Raw genomic sequence first — 13782 nt, 5'->3', positions numbered from 1 at the left:
TCTAGATGGGATCAATAGCAGAATAACTGAGGCAGAAGAACGGATAAGTGACCTGGAAGATAAAATAGTGGAAATAACTACTGCAGAGCAGAATAAAGAAAAAAGAACTGAGGACAGTCTCAGAGACCTCTGGGACAACATTAAATGCACCAACATTCGAATTATAGGGGTTCCAGAAGAAGAAGAGAAAAAGAAAGGGACTGAGAAAATATTTGAAGAGATTATAGTTGAAAACTTCCCTAATATGGGAAAGGAAATAGTTAATCAAGTCCAGGAAGCAGAGAGTCCCATACAGGATAAATACAAGGAGAAATACGCCAAGACACATATTAATCAAACTGTCAAAAATTAAATACAAAGAAAGCATATTAAAAGCAGCTAGGGAAAAATAACACACAAGGGAATCCCCATAAGGTTAAAGGCTGATCTCTCAGCAGAAACGCTACAAGCCAGAAGGGAGTGGCAGGACATACTGAAAGTGATGAAGGAGAAAAACCTGCAACCAAGACTACTCTACCCAGCAAGGAACTCATTCAGATTTGATGGAGAAATTAAAACCTTTACAGACAAGCAAAAGCTGAGAGAGTTCAGCACCACCAAACCAGCTTTACAACAAATGCTAAAGGAACTTCTCTAGACAAGGAACACAAGAGAAGGAAAAGACCTATAATAACGAACCCAAAACAATACAGAAAATGGGAATAGGAACATACATATCGATAATTACCTTAAATGTAAATGGACTAAATGCTCCCACCAAAAGACACAGATTGGCTGAATGGATACAAAAACAAGACCCTTATATATGCTGTCTACAAGAGACCCACTTCAGACCTAGAGACACATACAGACTGAAAGTAAGGGGATGGAAAAAGATATTCCATGCAAATGGAAACCAAAAGAAAGCTGGAGTAGCAATTCTCATATCAGACAAAATAGACTTTAAAATAAGGACTATTAAAAGAGACAAAGAAGGACACTACATAATGATCAAGGGATCGATCCAAGAAGAAGATATAACAATTGTAAATATTTATGCACCCAACATAGGAGCACCTCAATACAAAAGGCAAATACTAACAGCCATAAAAGGGGAGATCGACAGTAACACATTCATAGTAGGGGACTTTAACACCCCACTTTCACCCATGGACAGATCATCCAAAATGAAAATCAATAAGGAAACACAAGCTTTAAATGATACATTAAACAAGATGGACTTAATTGATATTTATAGGACACTCCATCCAAAAACAACAGAATACACATTTTTCTCAAGTGCTCATGGAACATTCTCCAGGATAGATCATACCTTGGGTCACAAATCAAGCCTTGGTAAATTCAAGAAAATTGGAATTGTATCAAGTATCTTTTCTGACCACAATGCCATGAGACTAGATATCAATTACAGGAAAACACCTGTAAAAAATACAAACACATGGAGGCTAAACAATACACTACTTAATAATGAAGTGATCACTGAAGAAGTCAAAGAGGAAAAAAAAATACCTAGAAACAAATGACAATGGAGACACAACGACCCAAAACCTATGGGATGCAGCAAAAGCAGTTTTAAGGGGGAAGTCTATAGCAATACAAGCCCACCTTAAGAAGCAGGACACATCTCGAATAAACAACCTAACCTTGCACCTCAAGCAATTAGAGAAAGAAGAACAAAAAAAACCCAAAGCTAGCAGAAGGAAAGAAATCATAAAAATCAGATCAGAAGTAAATGAAAAAGAAATGAAGGAAACAATAGAAAAGATCAGTAAAACTAAAAGCTGGTTCTTTGAGAAGATAAACAAAATAGATAAACCACTAGCCAGACTCATCAAGAAAAAAAGGGAGAAGACTCAAATCGATAGAATAAGCAATGAAAAAGGAGAAGTAACAACTGACACTGCAGAAATAAAAAAGATCATGAGAGATTACTACAAGCAACTCTATGCCAATAAAATGGACAATCTGGAAGAAATGGACAAATTCTTAGAAATGCACAACCTGCCAAGACTGAATCAGGAGAAATAGAAAATATGAACAGACAAATCACAAGCACTGAAATTGAAACTGTGATTAAAAATCTCCCAACAAACAAAAGCACAGGACCAGATGGCTTCACAGGCGAATTCTATCAAACATTTAGAGAAGAGCTAACACCTATCCTTCTCAAACTCTTCCAAAATATAGCAGAGGGAGGAACACTCCCGAATTCCTTCTACGAGGCCACCATCACCTTGATACCAAAACCAGACAAGGATGTCACAAAGAAAGAAAACTACAGGCCAATATCACTGATGAACATAGATGCAAAAATCCTCAACAAAATACTAGCAAACAGAATCCAACAGCATATTAAAAGGACCATACACCATGATCAAGTGGGGTTTATTCCAGGAATGCAAGGATTCTTCAATATACGCAAATCTATCAATGTGATAAACCATATTAACAAATTGAAGGAGAAAAACCATATGATCATCTCAATAGATGCAGAGAAAGCTTTTGACAAAATTCAACACCCATTTATGATAAAAACCCTGCAGAAAGTAGGCACAGAGGGAACTTTCCTCAACATAAAAAAGGCCATATATGACAAGCCCACAGCAAACATCATCCTCAATGGTGAAAAACTGAAAGCATTTCCACTAAGATCAGGAACAAGACAAGGTTGCCCACTCTCACCACTCTTATTCAACATAGTTTTGGAAGTTTTAGCCACAGCAATCAGAGAAGAAAAGGAATCCAAATCGGAAAAGAAGAAGTAAAGCTGTCACTGTTTGCAGATGACATGATACTATACATAGAGAATCCTAAAGATGCTACCAGAAAACTACTAGAGCTAATCAATGAATTTGGTAAAGTAGCAGGATACAAAATTAATGCACAGAAATCTCTGGCATTCCTATATACTAATGATGAAAAATCTGAAAGTGAAATCAAGAAAACACTCCCATTTACCATTGCAACGAAAAGAAAAAAATATCTAGGAATAAACCTACCTAAGGAGACAAAAGACCTGTATGCAGAAAATTATAAGACACTGATGAAAGAAATTAAAGATGATACAAATAGATGGAGAGATATACCATGTTCTTGGATTGGAAGAATCAACATTGTGAAAATGACTCTACTACCCAAAGCAATCTATAGATTCAATGCAATCCTTATCAAACTACCACTGGCATTTTTCACAGAACTAGAACAAAAAATTTCGCAATTTGTATGGAAACACAAAAGACCCCGAATAGCCAAAGCAATCTTGAGAACGAAAAAAGGAGCTGGAGGAATCAGGCTCCCTGACTTCACACTATACTACAAAGCTACCGTAATCAAGCCAGTGTGGTACTGGCACAAAAACAGAAAGATAGATCAATGGAACAGTATAGAAAGCCCAGAGATAAACCCACGCACATTTGGACACCTTATCTTTGATAAAGGTGGCAGGAATGTACAGTGGAGAAAGGACAGCCTCTTCAATAAGTGGTGCTGGGAAAACTGGACCGGTACATGTAAAAGTATGAGATTAGATCACTCCCTAGCACCATACACAAAAATAAGCTCAAAATGGATTAAAGACCTAAGTGTAAGGCCAGAAACTATCAAACTCTTAGAGGAAAACATAGGCAGAACACTCTATGACATAAGTCACAGCAAGATCCTTTCTAACCCACCTCCTAGAGTAATGGAAATAAAAACAAAAATAAACAAATGGGACCTAATGAAACTTCAAAGCTTTTGCACAGCAAAGGAAACCATAAACAAGACCAAAAGACAACCCTCAGAATGGGAGAAAATATTTGCAAATGAAGCAACTGACAAAGGATTAATCTCCAAAATTTACAAGCAGCTCATGCAGCTCAATAACAAAAAAACAAACAACCCAATCCAAAAATGGGCAGAAGACCTAAATAGACATTTCTCCAAAGAAGATATACAGACTGCCAACAAACACGTGAAAGAATGCTCAACATCATTAATCAATAGAGAAATGCAAATCAAAACTACAATGAGAAATCATCTCACACCATTCAGAATGGCCATCATCAAAAAATCTAGAAACAATAAATGCTGGAGAGGGTGTGGAGAAAAGGGAACCCTCTTGCACTGCTGGTGGGAATGTGAATTGGTTCAGCCACTATGGAGAACTGTATGGAGGTTCCTTAAAAAACTACAAATAGAACTACCATATGACCCAGCAATCCCACTACCGGGCATATACCCTGAGAAAACCAAAATTCAAAAAGAGTCATGTACCGAAATGTTCATTGCGGCTCTATTTACAATAGCCCGGAGATGGAAACCACCTAAGTCCCCATCATCGGATGAATGGATAAAGAAGATGTGGCACATATATACAATGGAATATTACTCAGCCATAAAAAGAAAGGAAATTGAGCTATTTGTAATGAGGTGGATAGACCTAGAGTCTGTCATACAGAGTGAAGTAAATCAGAAAGAAAAAGACAAATACCATATGCTAACACATATATATGGAATTTAAGAAAAAAAATGTCATGAAGAACCTAGGGGTAAGACAGGAATAAAGACGCAGACCTACTGGAGAACAGACTTGAGGATATGGGGAGGGGGAAGGGTGAGCTGCAACAGGGTGAGAGAGAGTCATGGACATATACACACTAACAAACGTATGGTAGATAGCTAGTGGGAAGCAGCCGCATGGCACAGGGATATTGGCTCAGTGCTTTGTGACAGCCTGGAGGGGTGGGATAGGGAGAGTGGGAGGGAGGGAGACGCAAGAGGGAAGACATATGGGAACATATGTATAACTGATTCACTTTGTTATAAAGCAGAAACTAACACACCATTGTAAAGCAATTATACCCCAATAAAGATGTTAAAAAAAAAAAAAAAGAATGTCCTGCTTTGTGAAATCCTAAACACCTCTCCCTGAACCCATCCTACCTTACACAAGACACACACACATACGCACATGCATGCACACACACACACACATGCATGCATGTGCACAAAAGCATGCATACACCGGCCACTATTCCCTTCTCCATATCACTTCATATTTTGTGCTTAATTGTTATTGTCCATATGATATTATATTGTAGGTATATGCCTACCTGTTTGTGTCCTCTATTAATAAAGACTACTCCAGTGCTTGCTCAATTCTAGATACTGCATAGGTGATGTTCAAGTGGATTCATTCATTTATTCATTCATTTATTAATTTCATCTGTGGGAAAAGCATACAATGAATTCTACCCCTACTGAAGTCCTGACTAATCTACCTCATTCTCCTGTGGGAAGGTAAAGGTTATTTAACTGGGGGGAAATCCAAGGTAACATAAGAAGGGATTTCTGGCCTTTGATCCTATGTTGAAAGACAAAGGCTTCATTAATTTAATTTCAGAAAATGCACGTGCAATTGCAACATTTTGGTGAACTGACCTCCCTTGCTATCCTTGCTGTCAGTTAGCTGCATGAGAAATGATCATTGAAAGGGGTGTCGGGGTGTTCCTGCCTTCCACCTTGCAGTACCAATTCAGACTTAGAAAAAAGCAGGAAGTATGTCTCATGATTACCGAGGCCAGTGCTTCTCAAGCTTGAGCCGGCATCAGAATCACCTAGAGGACTTGTTAAAACACAGGTTGCTGGGCCCCACCCTACAATGTCTGATTCAGTAGGTTTTGGGTGGGTCCAAGGATTTGCATTTCTAACAGTTGCCAGGGGATGTTAGGGATACTGGTGCAGGGACCATACTTTGAGAACTACTGATCTGTGGTTCACTGATTGCTTCCCAATGCCAGAACTGTACTAGCAATACAACTGTGCAAGCTACTGGACTGCTGCTCTCAGGAAGATGGCAAAAAAAGACCAGCACTAAATTTGGGGATTCCAAAGACCAGCCTTGTGACAACTGGCAAATCACAGAACCTTAGAACACCTTAGCTTCTTCCACCAAAAAATGTCAATTATAAGCCCATCACTGCCTACCCTCACTGGTTTGCTGTGTGAATACAACGGGGGAAAATGACCTACACATGTCTATATCCTAAAAAGTCCTAAAGAATGAGAAATTTGATCAGAAAAGATAAAACAAACATGTGTGAATGGTACAAAAATTTTTTAGGGTGTGTGAGGCAGTGGCAGGTAGTTCAGAGGAAGAGTTCAGAGATGAACTTCTCCACATTAATCAAAGAAGTCTTAATACATGAACAGGTAGCAATAGAACTTTGATTAAGCATTGAAGGGTTAGTTTGCTCCTTTTTATTGTTGAGTAGTATCCCACAGTATAAAGGTACCATGGAATTTATTTGTTTAACCATTCACTCATTGAATGAGAAAGCATTTTTAAAAGACATGGTAGGTAAGAAAGTCCAAGTGGTGTTCAGAAAACGCTGAACATTTTTTAACCTATCCTATTTTGTTCCAAAACTTATTTAAGATAGAGGTGAAGAGTAGATCCATTTGGTTAGAGCAAAGGGTTCATCTAGAGCAGGGATGGGAAAACTTGCTCTGTAAAAGACCAGATACTAAATATTTTAGGTTTTGTGGGCCACACAGTCTCCATCACAACCACCATAGATAACATGTAAATGAACAGGCATGGCTCTGTTCCAATAAAACTTTATTTACAAAAACAGGACGAGGACTTAGTTTGCTGACCCTTGATTTAGAGGAATAATGGAAGATAATGTTGAAAAAGCAGGCTGGGATTGTGGATAGACTTGAATGCCAAGTCAATGAATTTAGACTTTGGTAAACATTCACAAGTCCCCAGAGACTTTTTGAGCAGGTATTTAGTGAAGACAGTTATGTTTTAATCACAATTAAAGTGAAATGTTTCAAAGATTAATCCAGAAGTGATAGATAAAATGAATTCATTGTGCGGGCAACAGAAAATAAATAGAGGAAGGAAATAAGTTAAGTGACTGCTGTAACTGTTCAAGCTAAAAATAAAAAGGGCTTGAACTAGGCTGGTATAATTGGACATAAAAGGAAAGGATTGAAATAAAATAAATTTTAAATACAGAATTGATAGAATTTGGAAACTGACTAGATACCACAGCAAGAGAGATAGAGAAAGCAAAAAATAGCTGAGTTTTATTTTAATATTTTTTTATTATTATTTATTTTATTTATTTATTTTGGCTGCACCGGATCTTTGTTTCGGCATGCAGGATCTTCGTTGTGGCATGCAGGATCTTTTAGTTGGGGCATGTGGGCTTCTTAGTTATGGCATACAGACTTCTTAGTTGCGGCATGCGTGGGGGATATAGTTCCCCGACAGGGATCGAACCCAGGACCCCTGCATTGGGAGCACGGAGTCTTACCCACTAGACCACTAGGGAAGTCCCCCAAAATAGCTTAGTTTTAAGCCCAGGCTCTAGAATGAAGCAGATCTGTGCTTGAATTGTTTGTTCTACCATTCACCTGAGCAAGTTATAAAACCTCAGCTTCAGTTTCCTCATCTGTAAAGGGAGTAAGAACAGTATCTTCCTCAGAGTGCAGTTGGACAAACTGAGTGACGTAATGCACATAAAGCCCTTAGGACAGTAACTGGTACTTAGCAACTGTTCATTAAACAGTAATGATCATGACACTGATTATGCCAAAAGATCCCTCTCTAGTCCCCACCCTGTTCAGCAGTTTTGCAACCTAATTTTTTCACATTAAATATCAGGAGCATTGCATGATATCCCATTGTGTGAAGGGTTTAACTAACCCCTCATTGTTTAACTAAGCCCACATTATTGGACAACTTGTTTGTTTCTATTATTTTGCTATTTTTTAAACCATTTAGGATGTTTTCAACTTCAAGTAAAAGAAAAATCCAACTCAAAGTGTTTTGTTTTGTTTTGTGTTTTAAAGTAAAGGACCTTGTTGGTTATCTATTTTAAATAGATCAGTGTGTACATGTCAATCCCAAACTCCCAATCTAACCAACCAACAAGGACCTACTGTAAAACAAATAAATAAATGAAGACATATATTAAAAATACAATCAATCAATAAACAAACAAACAATTAATTAATTAATTAATTAAAATGAAAGGAAAATTTGGGGGAAAGAAATAAGGCTTGATTTCCCCAAATCACATCAGTTCTCTCCTACTAACTCTCCCACCTCCCTGCCTGGCTGATATTAGCTTTGGAATACAACATTCAGCTTTTTTCATTGCAAAGACTTCAAATTATGGGACTGTATCACAGGCCATAGGCAGGAAGAACTTCACCTGGCAAAGCTGCGTTTTCTTCCCTTTCTACCTTCAGATGGGCCTCCTTTCTTATAGAATCTTACTGAAGACAGATAGAATGAGGCCACCTGTGCCAACACCCTGAGTTGTTCTTACCATTTCCCCAGTACCATCCCTCCAAAGGCATACAGGCAAGATCCTAAGGTGAGAGGTTAAGGAAAAGTTTCATGGTGATATAACAAGCGTCACCAACTTCTCAACCTTAAATAGTTGGGTCATCTCAACCCAGTATACTTCCTCCACTATTTAGTCACTTCCACATTTTAGGTCAATTACTTACAGTAGTCTACTCCTGGTACCAAATTATGGATCAGGAAGGGTTGCAAATAGAAACAACAACAAAAAGACAAACAAACAAAAAAACCCTCCACTCAAAATGGCTTAAATGCGCATTATTTCACATAGCAAGAATAACTGAGGTAGGGCAGCTCCTGCATTGGTTAATTTGACCTTCGTATACAGGCTCATTCTCTATATTTCTCATCTTATGACTTGCCTATTTATGTCTTGTGCCCATTTGAACTGTGTTTTTTGTCTTTTTATTTTGATTTTTAAAGCCCTTTATATATTAAGAATTTCAGCTATTTTTTCTATCATTTATGTTAAAAGTATTTTCCCAGTTGGACAGCTCCTTTTCAATATTGTGATGTTTTTTATAGACAAAATTGGTTCTTTTGTTAATATATTAAAATACTTAACAATTTTTTCTTTGGAGTTTTATATTTAGTTTATTTGCTTAGAAAGCCCTTTCCTACCTAAGATTGAATAAATCTATCCTCTCATGTTTTCTTCTAAGGTATTTACAGATTAATAATGTGTATACACACATTTAAATTAATTCCTGAAATTTATTTTGGTGTAAGTGGGAGATTGTTTTTTCTTAATGATAGCTAGTTATCCCAAAATGGTTTTTAGAGCACATCTTCTCTCTCCTCTGGATTTGTGTGCCACCTGTAGTATACGCTAAGTTACTGTGTAAAATTGATTTGGCGTCGTGAGTTCTCTTCCATTTCATTTATATGTCAGCTTATTCATGGGCCACTGTCACACAGTTTTAGTTATTGTAGGATGATAGTTTGTTTTACTATCAGGCATGGAATTTTCCTACACATTTCTCTTCTTTTTTCAGAAGACTCTTGAACGATCTGACTTTTTTTCTCTCAGATGATCCTGGCATTTGTTTTTGTCAAGATGCCCCCAAACTTCTATTAGAAGTTGGATTGAGATGAAAATAAATGTTGACATTAATTATGGAGAGAACTGGAATTTTCATAATATTGAGCCTTCCCACCCTGAAATGTATTTGTCATTCCATTTATCAAGTTTTCTTTAAGGATTCTCTGGGAAGTTTTAGTTTTCTTCATATGGGATCACATATATTCCTTAATTTCTAGGACTTGGGGGAAAGAAAGTCTCGTAGTGTTGTTATTATCTTACTGTTGCCATTATGAATTATATATTTTCTTTTACCTCACTCATAATTGTTATTTTCTAGTTGGGTATATTTTGTATGGCCATCTTAACTGAACACATTTATTAGGACCCTTAATTTTTATTGAAACTCTTAATTTTTCAGTTAATTGTTGTTGGTTCTGCAGATAGGCAATTTTATCCTCTGCAACTAGTATTTCCAATATTATACCTGTTTTTTTCTCATTTTATTATGTTGACCAAAACTAAATTTCCAGGAAAATGTAATATGTTAATGACAACAACCAACTTGATCTTGCTGTTGACTTTGATGGAAATGTTTCAAATATTAGGATGAACCATATGAAATTGCCCTTCTTCCAGGCCAAAAAAAGGTCACGTGTCAGCAATTTCATATCTTCCAAATCTATTATTTGGCCATGAGGTAAAATATTAGAATTTGATTTTAAACAAAAATTCATTACTGTGACTTCCTTGGCAGTCCAGTGGTTAAGACTCCATGCTTCCACTACAGGGGGTGCAGGTTCGATCCCTGGTTGGGGAAGTAAGATCCCACATGCCGTGCGGCACAGCCAAAATGTAAAAAAATAAGTAAATAAAAATAAATAGAAAGTTATTACTAATTAAACAAATATGTTTTGAGTGCCTACAGTGTGACAGACATAGAGTTAGGCTGTGGATATATAACTCTAATCAAGACAAACACAGTCTCTGCCCTCTTGGGGTTAACATTACTATGGCAAAAAGCAGATAACAGTTCAGCTAACCAAAAAAAAAAATAATTTAACAAACGAATTAAAATAGTGAAAACAGCTCAGAGCAATTACTATGTATAGAAACTGGAGCAAGGGCACAATTCAGACAGGGCAGTCAGAATCTGTCCTTTTAAGGCAGGATACTGAAGCTGAGAGCTGACGGCTGAGACAGAACCAGCCATGTGACCAGATCTGAGTATGTACTTGGTCGGGCAAAGACAAGAGAGGAGCAGGCTCTAAAATGAAACATGGGTCTTCCCTGGTGGTGCAGTGTTTAAGAATCCACCTGCCAATGCAGGGGACACAGCTTCGAGCCCTGGTCTGGGAAGATCCCACATGCCCTGGAGCAACTAAGCCCATGCTGAGCCTGCACTCTAGAGCCCGCGATCCACAACTACTGAGCCCCTGCACCACAACCGCTGAAGCCGGTGCACCTACAGCCCATGCTCCACAACAAGAGAAGCCACCACAACGAGAAGCCTGTGTATCGCAACAAAAAGTAGCTCCCGCTCGCTGCAACTAGAGAAAGCCTGCACGCAGAAACGAATACCCAACACACCAAATATAAAATAAATAAATAAATTTTAAAAATGAAACGTGGTTGATGAGTTCTGCAATCTATCAGGAGCCAGTGTGGCCAGAATGCCACTAAGTGGGTCCCCAAGCTTCAGCTAAGCCTGAGCTGATGGCTGTGTGAAGGAAGAGAGAAGTTTTGAATTGGGATGCAGATTTAAATTAAGATTTGGACTGGGCTTTTAAGACTTGAAAATGAGACCATCTCTTATGGCTTAAAGTGACCAGCAAGCAACGGGATCTGTCCCAAGTCGCTGGACAGGGTGCGAGAATGAGCACTGATGGGGCACCTTTGAAGCACCGGTGGGAGAAAAATAAACCATTTCCTGATTGTACCAAACTGTATTCAGTCGTCCTATAAACCAGTTTCACAGGCTGGAGAGGCAAGCTGAGGACAGACCAAGGGAGGTTTTATTTGGATAAATGTTGAACTTCATTTTGGAAACCAAAAGGAAGCAGTAAGGCTTTTTGTGCAAAGATATGATTCTGCAAAGGTTTGATCCTGCAAAGTCAGAGAATGGGGTCACTGGACCCTAAAACAAAAAGGAGGACAGGGATTTGCCTCCCTGTGGCTCTCACTTGTGGCTCAGTCTGCATCATTTGTGCATTCTTCTTTAAAAGCCAGCAGAAAGTGCCAATGAAACAAGATAAATTTTCACAGCTACCCCCAGGCCAGAACGTGACTCGAGAATTGTCCCACTGGTCCACTGTCGTACTTCAGAAAAGACAAACAGGGCTTCCCTGGTGGCGCAGTGGTTGAGAGTCCGCCTGCCGATGCAGGGGACACGGGTTCGTGCCCCAATCCGGGAAGATCCCACATGCTGCGGAGCGGCTGGGCCCGTGAGCCATGGCCGCTGAGCCTGCGCATCCGGAGCCTGTGCTCCGGAACGGCAGAGGCCACAACAGTGAGAGGCCCGCGTACCGCAAAAAAAAAAAAGAAGAAAAAAAAAAGAAAAGGAAAGACAAACAAGTTGTGTCTGATGCTGGCTAAAAGACTGGAAGCAGAGAAAAGCCAGAACTGGGTTCCAGCCAAACCTATAAAGACTAGGCAAGATTCTGGAGGGGAAAGGCCCGGATGACAGTGGGCATTCCAGCAGGTAGTCAAGGCATAAACAAAGCATAGTGTCCAAAAGACTGAGGCTCAGTAGATAGTAGGAGTCCCAGGCAAACATACATACGGTATGCTAGTAGGGGGCAGAGTGTCACAAGGGGCAGGGGACACTTGAAAGACCAGGCTGGAGCAGTTGATACTGTATGAGAGAAGTGGTGGCGAGAGGTCATCAGGTCCCTATCCCCACGAGGCAACTGGGTCCCAGGCTGGACCAAGGCTCCAGATCTTGCAAAAGGCCTATAGGCCCAGACATTTGATTGGAACAGGAGTGTAAGACACAAAAAGAGACCTCCAAGGGGCTGGGGCTCTTTACTCAAGTCCAAAGGGATCTAAGGCCTGAGCAGAGGTCAGTTGGAAAATGGAAAGTCAGTGACTCTGGCCTGGGAGAAGGTAGCAAAGCAGAGGTACAACAGGGACAGGATCTATTTGGCCTCAGAGGACTTTCTTAGTCTGTTGACAGCAGCCATCCAACCTCACCCCTTTCCCCCCCCCCATGAGAAGGCTCTCCTCTCCCTCACTGCCTTTCCCTGATTATGTGTGGGCATGTTACAACTCTGACTTGAGCTACTGGACATGTAACTTGCTACTTGCATGTAACGATGTAACAGAAGAACCAGGAAATACTGTGAGCATCACACGAGACACTCAGGACCAATGGGCCACTTGTTGCCATAGTAACCACAATCAAAACAACGATTCTAGCTTTCCTAAAGCCGGTGTTTAATGACGATTGTATTACACAGAGAGTAACAGTCCCACTGTGCACCATAAACAGAGTTGCTAGTATCCGACATAATCAATGAGGGAGAAAAATAACCTGTAACTGGACAAAGTACATTTCTCAGGGTGTGTGTGCAGTTCTCACCGAAAATGCAAGGAGGGAATCCCTCTCTGCTCAGCTTGAAGTCATTGCTTTATCCCGGCCTCCTTTTCTTCCCTCTCCACCCCAGTTTTTAGGGAGGGACACCTTCATGAATTCTAAAGAAACATGATAAATTTGCTTTTAAACCCAGATATGCATAACCCTAGCCCTACAGGTAAATCGGACAGAAATATAATGATTGCTATGAAACATTCACATTTGGAGTGGATCTAGTAACTTTCCTTCATGTGTTCAGGGCAAAATACAATCCAGGCTTCTCTCTTTGAAGCAGATTGTTCCCTTCTAAATGCCCGATGAAAATGTGAAACACAACCTTCCCTCTCCTTTCCTAAAGTCCCTTCTCCCCTGGGTGGGGAGTAGAACCTGAGCTCTAGGCCACTGCTGCCACCCACTGGTTGGGTAGCCAGGGAAGCCAAAGCTTCCCTGGCTTTGGGTTTCTTAGTATTTCTAAGGTCACCTGGCAAATCATAGTCACCCTGGGATGGAGTAAACTGTCACCAATCTCTCTTCTCTGTTTCAAAGACTGTTCCCCTTTCCTTCTCCATCCAGTTCTCAGAACAAGAGCAGTCTGAACAAGAGAGAAATAAGCAAACAGGAAAGCAGACTTCAGTTTTCTTTTCTACTCTGACTCAACATTTGGGCCAAGGGCCCAAGACCAACTAACTCCAATTCCCACATCTCATTTCAAATTTGCAGGAAGAGACTGATAAGTTGCTGATCAGTCAATTAATTGACCACCCCATGGTCGGGTATCTACCTCTCAACCAATAAGCTCTGGGTGGGGGTGGGGGTTACCTT

This window comes from Delphinapterus leucas, chromosome X, assembly GCF_059928025.1.
Source record: "Delphinapterus leucas isolate spDelLeu-1000000601 "Yukka" chromosome X, BTC_Dleu_Yukka2, whole genome shotgun sequence".
Lineage (NCBI taxonomy): Eukaryota > Metazoa > Chordata > Mammalia > Artiodactyla > Monodontidae > Delphinapterus > Delphinapterus leucas.
Note: the sequence above shows the minus strand (reverse complement) of the source record.